Source organism: Ailuropoda melanoleuca, chromosome 10, assembly GCF_002007445.2.
Source record: "Ailuropoda melanoleuca isolate Jingjing chromosome 10, ASM200744v2, whole genome shotgun sequence".
In the NCBI taxonomy this organism is placed as follows: domain Eukaryota; kingdom Metazoa; phylum Chordata; class Mammalia; order Carnivora; family Ursidae; genus Ailuropoda; species Ailuropoda melanoleuca.
This window is the reverse complement of record NC_048227.1, coordinates 24,965,171-24,977,566: the sequence shown is the minus strand read 5'-3', so window position 1 is coordinate 24,977,566 and position 12,396 is coordinate 24,965,171. Positions and strand designations below refer to the sequence as shown.

At 46.5% G+C, this 12,396-nt stretch overlaps 1 long non-coding RNA gene across 2 annotated transcripts in view; it reads right to left on the bottom strand.

The window, feature by feature from the left end:
- Window positions 1-333: 333 nt before the first annotated feature.
- The window catches only part of LOC117804165, a 309,590-nt gene continuing 297,527 nt past the window's right edge, over window positions 334-12,396 (bottom strand). For both annotated transcript variants that reach the window (XR_004628473.1, XR_004628474.1), the window contains one exon: window positions 334-8,841. This is a non-coding gene — a long non-coding RNA (uncharacterized LOC117804165). The remainder of the gene's footprint in view (window positions 8,842-12,396) is intronic.

Here is a 12,396-nt window from a genome sequence, read left to right as displayed (position 1 = left end):
CCAGGAATCATGCTAAAAGCTAGAATACAGTGGGGAATAAGACTCTATGGGGAAAAAGGCAAATAAATATTTTCCCCAGGTTAGGGTATATATACACAAATTGCAAAGGACTGTCTAAGCAGACTTTTTTAGAGCACTTTGTAGTTGTTCGGTTGTCAACAAAATTGATATGCTAGTGTCAATGCCTTCACCTTGATCTGTTCATTAAAGTGGGTCCTTTAAAGATCTCTAACAGGCAACATTCTGTTAGCTTAGTTAGTGTACCCGGTTGAACTTAAAAAAAAGAATCCTGCAATTTCAGTATATATCGATATATATAGGTCAAAATTTGTGAACAAGGAAGGTAATTTTAGAATTCTGAGGTTTACAAATGTAGATATTTATAGCATGCACACAAAATCTAGAGTTTTTATATCTTAAAAATTAGAAAGAATCTACTTCCCTCTATTTTCAGACTATTCTCAAGGTAAAATTGACCACTCCTTACTTATTAGGCTCAGATACTGAAATTATCACAATTTCTGGGAAATGCCTCATTTACCAGAATGGCTTTTCAATACTAGGAATGGCTTTTAGAAACCTGACTTTCAGGCTTGGGTATGTCACCTGCGGGTCCCCACGGCTACGCAGATGAAATATAAAGATCTGGGTATGGGGAGGCTTTATATACTATAAAGTTTTCTATAAATGTGTAGGACCATGATTACAAATCACGTTGATGTCTCATGTCAGGGCAAACATGATGAAGACCAAGGGAATCTTCATTGTTTAGTGCAAAGAAATGGTCCGTTGTTTGGTGAAACCTATCCCCCCCCACACACACACACACAAATAGGTTTTTAAATGCATAAAGTAAAATACATAGTAATTCAAAAGAAACTTGGTATATTGAACTGCATTCACCACCATACTTTTCAAAATTGTGATAAACCAAGATACAAGGTTCTTAAAAAAATATTTTTATGGAAAACTTCATCCCATTGAATGATTATTAGTTCCTCCAGTAATGACTAGCACTCTTGAAAAGCTTTGTAAAGAAATCACTAATTACTTAAACATAGATCAAGGTAAAGAGAGGTCTGGCCCATAGAAGCGATGAAGTTGGTGATGATGACAACGACAGTAGTGGTGCTAACTGTGTAAAATGATCTTTTGGGCCCCAGTTCTTCATCCCTTCCTGTATCTACACCCTTGCTATAAAACTTTCCAATTCCTCCCCCAAAAGGGAGGGTGTATATTGCTACTCCTTGTCTTTGGGTTCAATCATGTGACTTGAGAGGATATTAACAGACAAAGACACAGGACGGATGTGAAAGTGCTTGTGTGTTTGGACATACCCTCTATGACTCTGCCATCACCATGAGAAGAGCTGCCTCTGGGCAACAGCTTCCCATTCAGCCTGGGCCCCAGGATAAACACCTGGGGATCACAGCCTCCCTATCCGGAAGTGAGGAAGATGTTTATTATTGTATGGCATCAAGATTCTGTTGATGATTGTTATGCAGCAGTAGCTGACTGATACACAGTGGTGAGGGCAATGGTGATAATAGCAAATTTATTTACCTCTATTTATAGAGAGTTCATTTTAATAATACTGAGGAGACAGAAAGTACAAGGGCTCTGAACTGTAAGGTCTGAACTGGTTCAAATCCAGGCTCTGCAACTTACTGTGTGATTTAGGCATTCAACCTCTCTTAATCTCCATGTCCTCGCATAGAAAATAATATTTAACTTACAGTGTAGTCATATAAAATAAAGGAGGCGATGTCTATTAGGTACCTGGAACAGAGTAAGCACTCAACACAAGAAGGGAGGGAAGGAGGGAAGAAGGAAGAGAGGGAGGGAGGGAGGGAGGGAGAAACAGAGGAAAGGACGGAGGGAGAGAAGGAGGAATGGAGGGAAGATGGAGGGATGGAGAGACAGAGGCAGGAAGGGAAGTTCATGAAAGAGCAAGTTCACCTGGAGTGGGGGGAGAAGGTTCACAGCTCACACTTCGCCTGCTTGAGTTCTTTTCACCCAGCCCACACTCTGAGAAGAATGCTGTGCCATCCTCCCTGGGGCTCCCAAGGCGTGCACCATCTCCAGGAGTACCATGCCAGGTGTTCGATGCTTTCACAAGACTTCTCTTCCTTTTAAACCTGTTGCCACAGGAATAGAGCTCCCGTAATGGCAAAAGACTGGCAGAAAGAATAAGGAGGGGGTAAAAAAAAAAAAAATCCACCCTCGTGTATTCTCACTGGGAAATTATCCCTAGCCTTTGATATATTAAAATTGAAGAGCTGTAAATGCCGGTTGTCATGGCGACATTTCGCATGCCGCCCTGCGATTGGTGGTGTAAGTTCACTTTCCTTTGGGTGTTGCAGCCTAATTAACTGTTATTTTTGTCAGTGTGGAGGAAGAGCCCACACTTGAGGTTTTTGGCAGTGATTGCAGCCCCTGCGGACTGAGTTAATTTTCATAGACTACAAAGAGAGAAATGGCTGGGCCCCAATCATATTTATAGTCTTAGGAAAGTTGCCAATGTTTAAGTAAGAGTCAGAGAAAATATTAGAGCACCCCCCCCCACTTTTCTCTTTGGCAATTTCAATTTCTCTAGCAGTCACAAAACTTATTTGGGTTGGAGAAGGAATAATAGGCAGTGGTTAACCCACACCAAGAATCAGCCTTTGTTCCTGGTTCTGGCTGACTTTGCCGCCCCCACCAGACATGCAGACACTTGCGTGCCCGTCCTCAGTGGAACGTTCAGGGCCGCACCGTCATCCCATACAGGCTGCTGCAGCACCAGGACGGAAGCTAGGCTAGTAGGGACATGTGAAAGCCGTCTGATCTGCGTCTCCATCTCCACACACAACTAGGTCATAATTATGCCAGTCAACATGGTGGATCCAGCCAATTCCCAAAGGACCTCCAGGAAAGAAATTCCATGTTGCCACAAGCCTGAAAAACCAGAAAGCTATCTTGCTGCAATTTAATCCAATTTGTTTTCAATTTTGATTTTTAGATGAGCTGAAGTTAACCTGTGTTACAAAATGAATTGCTCAACTCATATTCTCTCTTTCAATTTTTCTTTTTTTTTCTTTCTTTCTTTCTTTTTTTTTTTACTTCCTGCCTTGCATTTTTGGAAACCGAAGGCTCTTCTCAGGAAAGAGGAAGGCAGATTTTGTGCTGCTAATAATCCGGACTCTGTTCTTAGGAGAAACTAAGCTTTTCCTGAGAAGCCAGCCCTAAGAGTGGCACTTGTGCTGTGGGCTGAAGAATGTAGACGAACATTTGAAATTAATCTGGGAAGAGGGGAAAAGTAGACAAAACGGTGGACAGGGCCCAAGATGGACAAAACGCGGTCTTAGAAAGTAGAGCTGACATTTTTCGACGGTTTTGACGACTCTGATCTTTGCCTATCCTTCCTTTGAGGGGAAGACTCTACTTTAGGGCGGAAGCCTCAGACTCTTTCCCAGCAGCCCCTACAGTGAGGGCACAGGCATTGGCCCACACTCTGCCAATCAGCGGGCCCGTGCATGTCCCCCTGCCAATCAGCGGGGCCCATACAAGACTTGGAAAGGGAAACTGGTTGCTACAGAAAAACCTGAAGAGAGGGGCAGCTGGAATGCTCCGCTTCCAGAGGCGAGAAAGGTAGAGATTCTTGCAACAGCATTCCATGTCCAGCGCCAGCAGTTAGACCAGGGTGTTGGGCCCGGGGTGGCCACCGTGGCAGTTCCACCTGCCCAAGCCTGCAGCATAATTTCAGGGATGATCCTGAATCCATGACCTCTAAGCCAGGTTCTCTGGAGATGCCATGAGCGTGCGTGACAAATATCCTAAATGTGTGCATGTACGCATGCGTGCCCACGTGTACGGACACGTGCATGTATGTCTGCGTCTGTTATCGCTTACTGGGGGTTGGTGGTAGAATAAGGCTGACCCAAGGAATAATTTGGAGAGAGAATATGTATCAGTGTCTTCTCATGAAAACAGGTCCCAGCTCTTATCCAACAGACCACATGTGGGATTATTTTTGACACCATAACCAACAGAGTGTTACTCAGCCACTGTTATCTCAAACTAATAGTTAAATCAAATTTGGTAAAGCCTCCCTTCCTGGAGAAAGGGATTTTTCTGACTTCCGGGGAACAGGAGTTTGGCCCTGAGTTGGGCTCAGTCATATGCTCCTTGTTCTACACTTGATGACTTGGCTGGCTGGGTCCGAACCTCTCCCAGGCATTCTGCGTACTGTCTGGATCTCTCAGCTCTAGCACGGGGCAGGTACTGCTGATGTGAGTAACACAGAAGAATGGTGCTCACTCAGATGTGAATGCCTTGCCAGCATTGTCTCTCATGAGTCACACATGTAGAGACATTTTCCAGCTTCAGAGGGCCACTCATGTGAATCAAACACCACATAGGCAGAGATGGAACACATCCCTCTTTGCTTCCTTCCAAATGAGAAAAAAAGATTGCAAATGAGGCAGCAGAGATCAGAGGTCAGACTTGGCAGAAAGGAGACTTTGGGTGTTCTTCAAGAACCGGTAACACTGGACAAGGCAAGGGCCCATGGTACGAATAGGCTCAGGGAGAACCTGCCAAAGGCGAGGTAATAAGCTCCTTGCCTCATTAAACAGTGATTTCTGTTGCTGTCAGCTCAGAAGCCTAACTGACGCACAAGGGCTTGGCTGCCTGTATTTGTAAATAAAGTTTTATTGGAACACATGCTCATGTATTTACATTTTGTCATATGTATTTACATAATTGCTTTTGCACTGCAATAGCAGAGTTGAACAGTTGAGACACTGACTGGCCCACAAAGCCTAGAATATACATCTGGGGAATAGCAGCATCTGTGAGCTTATGAGAAGTGCAAACGGTCAGGACCCAATCCAGACCTACTGAATCAGAATCTCTGGATGTGGGCCCATGAACATGTGTTCTAACGAGCTCTCAAAGTGAGTCTCATGCACACTAGTCCTTGAGGAGCGCCATTCTAGAAAGCTTGTCCTCATATTGCACAGAAATCTGTCTACTTGAAGATGTGATATTTCTTTTTCTCCCACTGAAACTCCCCGAAACAAAGCTAATCCCTCCTTCCCCCAGTGGCCCTCGAGGGGTCTGAAGGGTTTCCACATCCCGCAAGGTCTTCGGTCCTTCATAAAGAGACCATTCCTACAAAGGTCCATCCATCACTTGCATCCTGGCCAGCTGAGGGGCTTCAGCTCATCAATGCTCCTCTCGCTAGTTGCCTGAACTCTAAAACATTAGGTGTTTCTGCAGGACCAACAGAAATACACTCTCATGTGGGGAGCAAATACCATACTGCTTAAGGACTGTGCCCCTGGAATCAGACAGGTGGATAGATACCCTGGCCTTGCCCTATTAGAAGTATGACCTTGGCCTGTCCAGGCCATAATCTCTCCAGCCCATGATGTAAGCAAAATAATTAGAGCATCTGCCTCATGGGGCCATTAGGAGAGTTAAATGAGGTAATGCACAAATACCTGGCTCTTGATAAATGTCGGGAGAGTGATGTTATTATTAACAAGGGGCCCATCACAAACATTTTACCCCTTCAGTTAGAGCTGTGCCACAGCCAAAAAGAGAGGAGTAAATGGTCATCTGTTCTTCGTACACAAGCCTTTGTGGTCATACTATCGTGAAGGGCATCGCCAGTTCTCTGTGTACCCCCAAAAGCCCTTAGCTTCCTTTCCATGGTTTAAGATTTTACAGTCATAATTTTATTCTATTGCTTTTCCCTGGCTGTCATTCTGCACTTTCAGTTCCATCTGATAGTCTGGTGATTGTTGGGTCTGTACTGTATACCCAGCACTGCGTTCAACACCGGGGAGACAGAGGTAAGCAAAAGGACTTTATTCTTTAAGAATATCTTGGTGTAGAGCAGTGTTTGGCAGAGGAACTCTTTTTTTTCCCCTCCAAACAAGGTCTTACGTAGAAATGCACTGAAAGGAAATATGGGGAAAGGGAATGAAGCCAGGAGGGGTCTTAGCTTTCCCCACTGAGCTTTCTCCAGATCCCACTTTGCAGTTGCCTCTAAAAGAGCCTGAGGAATCCTCCCAGAGCTTTGGGTATCTTCAGAACAAAAACTGAAGATCACTGGCCTGTGTGGTAGGGGAAGGGGGAATCAGACACGGCTGGGCTGATAAAGCATTTCTTCCTGTGTGTTCTCTCTCTCTTGAGGAGTTGAAGAGAAATCTTTCTGGTTCTTCTCTGTTTCCATTTCTGAGCAAACCTCTCTGAAAGGATCCTTCTATCTTTCCCTCTGATTTTCCGTTCCCTTCTGCATCCCTCCTCAAATTACTCTCTCTCTCTCCTATAACCTTTAGAACCTACAGGAGGCAGAGAGACTTGCCAACCATCAAGAGACTTGACACCTGTTGGTTTTGTCTGGTCAACACTTCTTTCCCCTTCTTTGGGACCACCACCTTTCTCTTGCTCTCAGACCAGATCATTCTGGTGATGAGGACTTCATCCACACCTCCAGCAGTAAACATGTGACTCAGCCTGGCCAATCACAGTACTACATCCCCTGGCCTCAGTGATCGGTTTAATTTGGGGCAGGAGACCCAATCAGAGCTGAGACTATTAGAGAAAAGCAAAAGCTTTTCTGCTGAGCTTGAGTGGTGAGGTTTTAAAGCCTCATCCTGCCAGAGCATGGTGGAGAGGGAATATGGGGCCCAGATGGGCACCTGTCCTTAGCCCTGTCAGCACCTCATCTCACCAAACGGAAAACAGGTGGACAAAGCCAGGGGACCTCACTGACCAGCTTAAGGGAGGTCCTGCACCAGGGTTTCACTTGGTCAACATTTGTGCAATCATCCCTAAAAGGACACCCTTCTCCGACATTAGATCTTAGAGCTTAGTAATGAAGAGGGTGGTCCCTGAAGTCTAGCAGACCTGGTCTCTATTCCTGCCTCTGCCAAGCACAGACTTAGTTCACGTGAATTTAGACATGTGACTTAGCCTCTGAGAGCCTCAGTTTCCTCCTCAGTAAATTGGGGATACTAGCATTTTTGTCATTGATGGCTGTGAGAATTTAATGAGGTCATAAAGGTAATGTGCTGGATCACAGCACCTTGTATCTAGTAAACATCAAATGTCATTATTAGCTCAAAAAAGCAAAACCAAGAGCAGATTTCCCGTTTTCCAGAAGTCTGAGTTTTCCACAGGCTTTGGAGGAATGTGAGAGTAGGTGAAGGGACGGGCAGCTGGTTTATTCTCGCCGTTGGAAAGAAGAGGGATGGGAGCGGGCAGTGAGGACAGGGACACAGAACGTTAAGAAATGGCTTAAGACTTAGTCTTCCAAGAGCTGCCACTCCCTGACAGTAGCCATTTCGTGCTTGACTGTCAGCTCTGACAAGCTGGAAGTGGCCAATCTTTGCTGACAGGCAGACGGTGTAGCTATCACATTATCATGCTATAAATTAACATTTCAACATGAAACTGGTACTGGAACACAACTCAAATCAATTCCCCCATTCCCTCCTCAGTCTCGCCTCATGGTCACTGGCTTCTGACTCTTACTGAGCAACCAATGAACCCAAGTGGCCTTTACTGCATTTCTGTTGTCGGCAGGGACGGGAGGGAAAGAGTACTCCGCTCATCTCCAAGTAATAACTCGAAACAATGATCGTGCTCGTGCCAGTGGCCGGCCCTTTGTTGTTGTCACTGTTGTTCCATTCTTGGCCATCATTATTGGCTTCTATTGTAGACTCAAGCGGTGTCTGAAATCACACCCCCTTTCATTTCTCCTCTGCTTTGAAGGGAACAGCTACGCACAGCCCACCAGTGGGGAGACGCTCTTCCTCTACCATTTTACGCTACGTTACAACAGAAGTTGCATGACTCCAAAGGATGCTTTTGACTTTAAAGTTCTTGTGATCTATTTGTGCAATACACATGTTAAATTAGAAATTCATTTGTCACTCCCAGATAATAATGTTCAGAATGGCGCTTCCTGCATGAATCATTATCTTTGGCCTGGAGTTGTTCTGCTGATGAATATGCATGAGCCCAGAGAGGGAGAAGAGAGATTTGCTCAACCTGTTTCCCGGAGGAGCCTCGGATGGTTCAGCTCAGCATGCTGAGCCCGAGCTGCCAGAGCCAAGCCAGCGTCCACCTTGACACCCACAGCTGGTCCAGTCCTTTCAGGACACCTGCCCCCCTCTGCCGGTGGTGAGTGCCCCACGGCAGTGGGGAGCCCATACCAGCAGGGAAATGCTGCTGCTTGTTCATTCATGAGCCGACAACAGAGCCGAGGGTTGGAAGGCAGCAAAAATGCAAGTGGCCTCCCAGTGGCCTCCAGAAATCCCAGCTGGAGAACTGAGAAGCCATGAGAGGGGCTGGCTGACTCTGCCTCCAGGAAGTGACAATTAGAAACAGGAGTCTACTAAAAAGCAGCTAATTTCAGAGTGAGGCCAGTGCTGCATGCTGCTAGTGTGGTGAGCAGAGGTGGCTCTTCCCAAAGGAGCAGATGAATGTCAAATAAAGGAAGGAGGAACAGGCTTCGTGGCGAAGTGAGCCACCCTCGAGGACCCACGGCAGCTTGGCCAGGCCTGCAGCAAGTTGTGGCTTTGGGTCCAGGATCTAGGCTTCAGACTCTGACACAGAACTCGTCTCCTGCCACTAAGCAAGGTTCTTCAGAAGAGCTCATTCCATTTGGATGGGTTTCACATCTGGTCCGTTTCTAGGAACTTAAGCCCTCCTGCACACTCTGCAGTGATCGAAAGAGGTCATGTTGACAGATCCGTGGCTCTGACCTAGGCCCTGCGCCAGATGTGATCACAACCAGTTGTGAAATGCAGGCGTGTCCTCCCTCCTCAGCCGGGGCATCAGCCGCTGTGGGAAGCATTGGGACAGTTAGGGCAGAAGCACAAAGAGAAGGGAGCGACTTCCAACATTTAACTTCCAAAATAGACTCTTGGCACCCTTCATGAGACAACAGTCTTCCTTTATATATAGATAGATAGATAGATCAATAGACCAATAGATCGATCAATTTCGATCCGTCAATCAATATAGATGTATTCGTGTCCTCCAAAGAAACAGAACCTAAATATACATCCAAACAGAAGATGTGTCTGTGTCCATAGACATAGCTCCTACTGGTTTTGTTTCTCCAGAGAAATCTGTTTTTCTTCTATCTATCTATCATCTATCTATCTATCTATCTATCATCTATCTATCATCTATCTATCTATCATCTATCTATCTATTGAGAGAAAGAGAGGCTGATTGATTACAGGAATTGGCTCATACGATTATAGAGGCCTAGAAGTCCTACAGTCCGCCGTCAGCTGGGGGCCCAGGAAAGTTGACTGTGTAATTCAGTCTGAGTTTCAAAGGCCAAGAATCAGGAGACAACAGATTGCCGCTCCCCCCCCTCCACCGCCTTTTTCTTCTGTTCAGGCCCTTGACAGACTGGATGTTCTTGAACAGCACTGGTGGTTCTCTCTACACTGTGTACGGATTCAAACATGAATCTCATCCAGAAACACCATCACAGACACACCCAGACATAATGTTTGACCAGCTGTCAGGGCCTTCCTTCGGCCAGTCCTGCTAACACATGAGATTAACCATCAGAGTGGTCACTCTGCAGTGCACACCAGCACAAAATACCCAGGGTCAAGATGAGACCCAGAACCCCCAAGTGAAGGCCAGAAAGGACAGCAGACAGGACCTGGACAGAGACGACTTCTCCTTGGCTTTGAAGCACCTAAACTTCTCTTTGAGCCCAGACATCACCTTTAAGAGGTGGAGGAGAGGGTCCCAGAGAGAGGACATAAACCACACCGAGAAGGCTTTGACTGTTGACTGATTCTCTGCCAAGACTGAGTTAACCTAAATCAATGATGCAAACGCAGTACCTCTCACACTCCTGTCCTACATATCTGCCCACCCTCATCCCAGGGGTGGGAGGACTTAGAGCACAATGAGACAGGCTATGGAAAGTGGAGGAAGTTACACAGAGCCCTTGGGCATGCAAAGTCTAGTGAGGAAATCCCACATCCCTGCACATGGGGGCTGGCCCAGGGCTTCAGAGGATCCTAGAGCAGCACGTTCCTGCCAGGCAAGGCTGGGGGAGTGTGGCCTGTCGGTGCAAGAGCCACTGCTGCTTCTAGCAACAGGCAGGGCTGGACTGAGGAAAGCAACAGTGATGGTGCATGGCATGCAACAGTCTCACTATACTTACTGGCCTGGAATGTTCTATTTGTGTTTTCATTCTTCCATGGGAAGCCCTGAAATGGTGCCCAGTATCATGGAAGAAGGACAAGGGCAGAGCTCATTAGGCTCTAAGATGGGAAGAAGCCCATTAGAACTATGACAGAAGGCTCTATGGCTCTGTGGGAGCACAGAGAAGGAGCAACTCCGTCTACCAAGTGGAAATGAGAGCACTTCGTGGCAGGAGGGGCATTCTAAATGATCCATGTGCTACATGCATCCTGGCTACTCAAAGTGTGGTCTGTGGAGCCCCCAGTGCTGGCATCACCTGGGAGCTGGTCAGAAATGCAGAATCTCAGGTCCTACCACAGGTCCCCTGAGTCAGATTCTGCATTTTAACAAGATTCCCCAGGTGAGTTACATGCAGAAGTGAAAGTTCAGGAAAAATAACAAGCTGCAACTCTATGATGAGGTAAAGAGCCTGGACACTCTCGGGCCCCTGTGATCCCTCCATGGCCCTGCTGGAAAGAGCTGAAAGCCCACCAGCCCACCCTTCTCAGGGCTCCCAGAGCCCAATCTGTGTCATGACCTTTCCAGGACATAATCGAACTAAGAGTCCCTTGAGGCAACAATGCACAAACTGTGAAAATCAGATTTTCCTTTAAATCAACCCTTACAAAGTGTTTAAAATAGACTTAGAAATGCCACAGAATCCCACCTGCTAAGAGAGATGAAACAACACAGAGCCAAAGAAGAACTTGTCACAGGGAGAAAAAGATCCAAACCACACCTGCAAAACCAAGAGACACAGAGAGAGAGAGAATGAGAGAGCAAGGCGTTCGGGAAGGGAGGGAAAGAGAGGCAGCGACAGGGAAGGAGGGGGAAGGAGGACTGGAGATGGACACAGAGACAGACAGATAGATAGAGGTCAGAGTCCAACCGAAACAACAGAGAAGGAGAGGAAGAAGGGAACCGCCAAGAGACCTTGTTCCATGGGCCCTGCTCCCTGGCGCTGCCTGGAGTCCATCACATAAGGACACCAGGAGAAAACTCCCTCGTCCAGAACCCAAGGCTCTTTGCTGGGGCCTTAGCTCACTTTCTAAGATGTCTTCACCTCATTTCCAGCTGTGGCCACCATCCCCACCCAGCAGGTGCCCTTCTCCAACACGCCTTGCTCTCTCACACCCGGTGCCTTCCCTGTGCATGGCCTCAGCCTGGCCTGCCCTTCCTGCTTATCCAGGGCAGGTCCCCATTTTCAGTCCCATTCCTAGCACCCGTCCCAAATGCGTCCACAAAGTTTAAACTGCTCTGGGCATTACTGCAATTACCCTGACCACTTCCTCTCTGGGCCCACTGACCTCCCCAGCATCCTTTCCTCCCTACCCGTGTGTCTCCTCTATCAGCCCGTGAGCTCCATCAGGACAAGGGGTGATGCACTTCATTCAGTTCTATGCGCTTTGTCACGAGGCTGGCCCTCAGTAAGTGTTGGAAGAATCATTTTATTCTTTCTGAGAGATCTTGAGAGCAAACAGCATCATAATCTCAAAGGCAGTGCAAAACATTCCTTAGGGCAAATGAGTAGAAGGCCACAATCTAGAGCCCACAAAACCAGTATGGGATTAAAGACATCCCCATTCTCCACGGCCATGCCAGTGACAGACATCACTAATCAATCACGGCTCTCCTTCCCACAGAGCCTGAGCAGGACCTCAGAACCTCTCCCTATGCCACTGTAACCCAGACACACATGGCCAATTGACTAGAGGTAGCTTACTGATTGCAGGAAAACCAACAAAATTGATTCTGTTGGGTAAAAACGACATTTTTACATGCTGTAAGCATTCACGAACAAATGCACAGTACATGTTTATATTACTAATAACATTTATTGATGGTTCTGTGAAATGCTTTCTAGACACTATCTCAGTTAACGCTCAAACCACCTCCTGAGTTTGATACTACAACTACCCCCAATTTACAGAGGAGAAAACTGAGTTTCAGAGAGACTAAGTGGCTGCCCTAGGTCAGTAAACAGAATGAAAATTTAAAGCCTTGTTTGTCGGATCTCAGGATCAATGTTCTTAACAATTATGCTATAGTGGACAGAAATCTTCACTGGGAAAAACAAGTCATGCCATCAACTTTCATGTTATCAGCTTTTTTTTTTTTAAGGTTTATGTATTTATTTTAGAGAGAGAGTGGGGTGGGGGGAAGGGCAGAGGGACAGAG